Consider the following 5,830-nt stretch of genomic DNA (forward strand, 5'->3'; position numbering starts at 1 on the left):
CTTCCCAGGAAATTAGAAGATTTAGAATTTATATAACCATCTTCATCACTGACAATTGTGCATTTTGGAGCGCACAGTAAGAATATGTATAAACAATTTCATCTAAGCAGTATAAAAAAAATGTGATTTAAAAATTAGCAGCAATTTTCAGGTTTTGAATATCAACAATGAACCTATATCCAAATCAAAATAGTCTACATATATATATTTATGTTAGTTTGTGTTTATTTCCCTGTGCATAAGCACAAACACACAAAACACATGCACACACACCTACACACAAAATGTGTGTGGTGTGTGAGCGTGTGTGTGGGGGTCTGTGTGGTATGTAATCAAGAAAACTGTCGTAATGGGTATTTAAATTTGTCGAAGACGCCAATGATTTCGCCAATAAATCTTGTACTTATTTTGTCGCTCATTCACAGTTTTCACCTCCTAATGTATTACTGCATCTTCCTTTGGACTGTCAGTATGCTATTTATTCTGCGAGCAGATGGTTGCTGTGCCGGTTACCCCCTTTATGCTGGACGTCAAGGGAATCCACCGCCTTTATCATTATTTGTATTACATTTTAATCTAGATATCCTTAGATAAGTTTAATAACCTATTTGCTCCTAACCTCCTTTGTGCTAGGTCTCCCTGCGCATCAAGGGAATCCACCGCACAATCCGCGCACAAACCTTTCCACAGAATAAACACTCAAGATACTAAATGCAGTAATCATTAGCCCAACAAAAAAAATACATATCTAATCTAAAAAAATATTTCTTGTTTGAGGGGTCAGGGTAACAAAGGACTTTTCAATGGGCAATGAATAAATGAGGGATCAAAGATATATATATATATATATATATATATATATATATATAATATATAATATATATATAATTTTATATATATATATAATGTCAGGGTTCGACTTATAAAAAAGATATAAGAATAGAACGGTCAAGGTAGCGGAAAAACACCAGAGGAAAAACATACGAAAAGGTTTTACTATTAACGGCACTATACTACACTATACATACAATACATAGCAAAAATATGTACATCAGGAGCGTGGGAGTGAGAGAGCATCCAGCGGAGCAGGGGGAAGGTCACATGGCGGAAGGGAGCACACAAGTCAGAAGTCACGGGACAACTACTGAATTTTTGACTGGTGCTCCTTTTATTTGACCCGACAATGTTTACGACGAAATCCTCGTCCCCCACACGGGGAGCGGCCAATCACGGATGACCTGGGGACCGCCCCACTTTGACCGAGTATACATCGCGGAAGGTCCAGTGTAGTTCGGGAAGAGATCTCCCCATGCGGTGAGGCGACCACCGCTACTGCCGCCCGCGAGCTCCAGTGAAACCTCATGAGAAGGACAGTAGTCCCCAAGATGAACTTGACATCTGATGGCGGCATGGGTATAGGCGCCAACTCCGTGGGAAAGGCAGCGTTTCGATCCCATCTTGCCAAGTGGAAAGTTTTCCCACATAGGCGCCATTCTAAAAACTCGGCCGTGGTGGCCGAGTGGTTAGAGCATCGGACTCAAGACCATCACGACAGCAATCTGAGTTCGAGGATTTGAGTCATCGGCCGGCATGTTGTTCCCTTGGGCAAGGAGCCGCAAATACTGGATGCATGTTTACAATGAAAAGAAATAAAGGTTTTAAATGCATATACACTGCTTCCCCAGTTTTTGATGTTGTAACACTATGAGGAAAATAATTATCCATGGGGTCATCACCCAGTCTTTGCAATTTTATACCTAGCATTTCCATTCTACTTAATTCTTTTTATATCAGGTCCTAAATATTTTATTTACTTCCCCAGCATTTAACCCTTTTGTGCTCTGGAACTCTCTCTAATTTTCCAACTTCACCTCCAGTCTGTTCCTAACTCTTAATCTTGTTAGTGCCTCATCCCCCCCTATGAGGTTTGTTTTGTGTGCAGAAACTATTTTCACTATATTGACTTATTATTGTTTTATCTATCTTTCCTTTTGGCTTCCATATTATTCAAATTTCCGTGTATCTGAATGTCTGTTATTTCCTCTATAGTGACCCTGGAAGTTGCAATTCATTGGGGAATTTTTAAAAAATAAAATGCAGTATGAATGTTTATTGCCAAGTTATGAGATGGCAGCATTAGCATAATGGAAGGTTAAATATTGAAGATGAATGAAACTGCATGGTTAGATGAGGGAAACACACTTTAGAAGAAAGATTCAGTTGCATCAAATTTTGAAGCGTAAGCCATGGTTTTCTGTCTCAGGTCGGTCATGGTCCAAGATCCTCAAACGTGACTATTTTCTAATCCCTTGTCCTCCTGATTTGTCTCTCTTTGTCTGCTGAGAGCCCCGGCTGCCATGCCCGGACTCTCTGCTGATTTAGTGCTGCCATCCTTTCTCTTGCTCATATGCTGCCATGGCCTGTCTCAGGGCTATCCTCCACCCAAGTCTGTAAAATAAAATTATTGTATACTAAATTGCCAGTTTATATTATTTCATCAGTTCAGCCATATTTGTCTCCATGCATTTACAATGAAACATCACAACAAGCTACCCTGCTAGAAGCAATAAATTTGTTCCCCCATTCCAGGTGTTCATCAACACGATTCGGCTCGACTCAATCATCTCTCTTGTAGCTCTGTTTAGATCTCGAGACTTGAAAGACTCCTGCATGTTAGCAAACACTCCTCTGGAAAAACAGGGCCTAGTCTTTGTCCGATCTGTAAGTTCATATGGAACATTGACCGAAACAAGGCGCATGGGTATGGAAAACTTCCTCTTCCTTTTCGGCTGACGGCTAATTTCACTGTACAGTGTTGGGGGCTGATTGACGTCCAAAGTCGTATGAAATAGACCTCATCTCAGAATGTCTTCTGACTCATACAGTGGCTCAGTTTGTCTGCATTTGTATTCTTAAAAATGTAGTTGTATCTAGCAAAGTATTTTACATTTCTAATGAAAAGTTTCACATATCACTAACCAAAAGAGAGACAGAGAAGGAGCCCTCTATACTTTCATGTGGTGTTTCAGTCTCGGGTAAGCAACATTTTGCATGGTACGGTACAGCCGCTTTTGGTTTTGGTCAAAAGGGCTCCACATCCCCGAATCTCCAACTGGGAATTTCATTGATACCCTTAGTAATCTAGCAAATTCTAAATTGTCTTCTAATTGTGGTAATATTGAAAAGTTATACAAAAAAAATTACTTTTTTTATGGACATGTAACTAAAGACTTGGGCTGGCTTCCCCACCCCGTGGCTAAATAGGAAATTGAGGTGAAGTTCCTTGCCCAAGGAACTTCATCGTATCTAGGTTCGATTTACCTAAAATTATGTAAATCAGTGCAAGTGCACACACCAATCGCCGCATGCGAGTGTGCGGGTGCAGCATCCATGCACACACGCATCGCCCGCGCGCGTATATAAGCACGCGCATTGATTTACATAATTTTAGGTAAATCGAACCTAGATACGATGAAGTTCAGTGCTGGTCCTAAGCCGGATAAATAGAGAGAATGATTACCTAAAAGGTAAAACCGGCACTCTCCGTGGAAAGGAACTGGGGACCCTACCACGTACTCACTCCAAGATCATCACAACATGAAAACTACAATTAAGTATCATGCTGTGACCACGGCGGCTCAAAAAAAAAAAAAAAAAAAAAAAAGTCATGAACGTATTTCAGGACTAATCTCACCTGTATCTCTTGGATCTCCTGGCTTGGCTGGCAAGTACCTGTCCAGAAGCGTGTTAGCGTTGTTCACGATCCGTTCTGCTACACCTTTGGCAGCCTGCCCTCCAGACAGCGTCGACATGAATTCTACCTGCAATATATTTCGTTTCATTTTAGATGTTCATCAGAAATACAGATCGGTTGCTTTCTACTCATTATGCTCATCGCTATGTCTATGATTATGCACATTGCAATTACAAAGTAACCTAGCCACGCGGAACAAGAATGAAATGAAAGGCAGTTGGTCAGGATTGTTATATTAGACGATGAAGAAACCAAGGGAACCTGCCACCAATAGGGAAATGCCACAGCAGGGGTTTTTATTTCATGGTATCCAGTCATCTGTCAATCTTCGGCAGCAACTAATATATAAACAGTACGGACAGAAGGAATAGAATATGCTAATATGGTAAAATACACATTATTTCGCAACAAATATGATGCTGATGATCAGGTTCTGGCAGATATCTTTTTATGGCCAAATGCCCTTCCTGACGCCAACCCTCTCTATTTGCCCGGGCTTAGAACCGGCACTGACTTGGGCTGGCTTGCCCACCCAGTGGCTAGGTAGGCAATCGAGGTGAAGTTCCTTGCCCAAGGGAACAACGCCGGCCGGTGACTCGAACCCTCGAACTCGGATTGCCGTCATGACAGTCTTGAGTCCGATGCTCTAACCACTCGGCCACCGCGGCCTTAATTTTATTTTTATGGCCGGATGACCTTCCTGCAGCCATCCCTCTCTTTTTACCCGGGCTAGAGACCGGCAATGACTTGGGCTGGCATGCCCACCCAGTGGCTAGATTTTTGCTGTCGCCAAAGCACATAGTCAGATACAATCAGTTATTCCTTAGAAATGCAACAAACCTTATTTAACAAAAGAAAAACTACTGAGTCAGAAAAAGCTACGGGTTTAGTTTATAGAAACCTCAGTTGTAATTTTAAAATAATTGAATTAACATTCTTAGCTGTATATCCCTAAGCAACCTACATCGCCTTTGTGAATCAGTATCGGTTTCATGAATCAATTAATCCCCACATGCAAGGCGATGCTACCGACCGTGCTGGAGGCTCTGGCGGAGAGAGCGGCCGAGAAGGACATGGGCACCGTGCCTGTCCCAGCCACGGCCATCAACATACGCTCCCTGGTCGTGCTTACGATCTGGAGGTGGTAAAGATTTTTCATTAATTGTGCAATACGCGTGTGGATGTGTCGGTTTATATAAGATGTTATTAGACATACATCGCGTGTTAAGATGTCTAGGTTTCTGTGTACATACTGTATAACCCTCAGGGATGCACACAAACAATATGTATAACTAACTGTTGGTGTGTGCGTGGTTGTATATGCTTCGATCGGACATCGTGATCTGAATGTTTTTGTTACAAATGAAGCAATCATAATTATAATCTAAAACATGCATTGTCTAAGTAAATGTGCACATTTATCAGGGACATTTTAAAAACATCACATCTCTCTTGAATCTATATCTCCCATTGTGCCCTTGGTTCACCTACCGGTACTAATGCTTTGCGGTCCGCTGCGTCGCTGCCAAATGACATTCCAGTATTGACATATTGGGCAAACACTCTTCGTTTAGGGATAGAGTTCATAGAACAATATATACGTTTTATCCTTCCACATTGCAAGTGATTTTCCTGCACGGGTTCTGAAGAAATGAGCATCATCCTTATTAGTGAAATTTAGAACAATTCGTGTTTTGTGTGTGTGTCTCTTTAGCAATCCGTTCCAGTTTTACCTCTTCAGTTGGCTTCGTGATGATTGGGGCCGCTTGAGCAACCCGGTCGATTCCGCGGCACGCCCAGTCATCCACAGCCTCCCAGCCCCCCACTCGCTCCACGATGGGTGCCGCTAGGGGCAGCGCGCCCGTGGCAGCCGCTCGCACGCCCTCTTCTGCCGCGAGGAGGGCGGCGCGCACGTACTCATTGCTGTCCTGCTGAGAGAGCATCAAACCTTCAGCACAGGAATCGTAGGCGGCTTTGCTCTTTGGGCCCTCATTCCCCTGTACTTCGTATGAGATATCACAAATAATCATAGCCTTAAATGAAGCTGTAAATGACCCAACAAAAGGAATAAGTGAG

The 5,830-nt window shown here is 42.4% G+C and overlaps 1 pseudogene; it reads right to left on the reverse strand.

Moving 5' to 3' along the window:
- Positions 1 to 2,271: 2,271 nt before the first annotated feature.
- The window catches only part of LOC119598718, a 3,714-nt pseudogene continuing 155 nt past the window's right edge, over positions 2,272 to 5,830 (reverse strand).

The sequence above is a fragment of the Penaeus monodon genome, chromosome 4 (assembly GCF_015228065.2).
Source record: "Penaeus monodon isolate SGIC_2016 chromosome 4, NSTDA_Pmon_1, whole genome shotgun sequence".
Lineage (NCBI taxonomy): Eukaryota > Metazoa > Arthropoda > Malacostraca > Decapoda > Penaeidae > Penaeus > Penaeus monodon.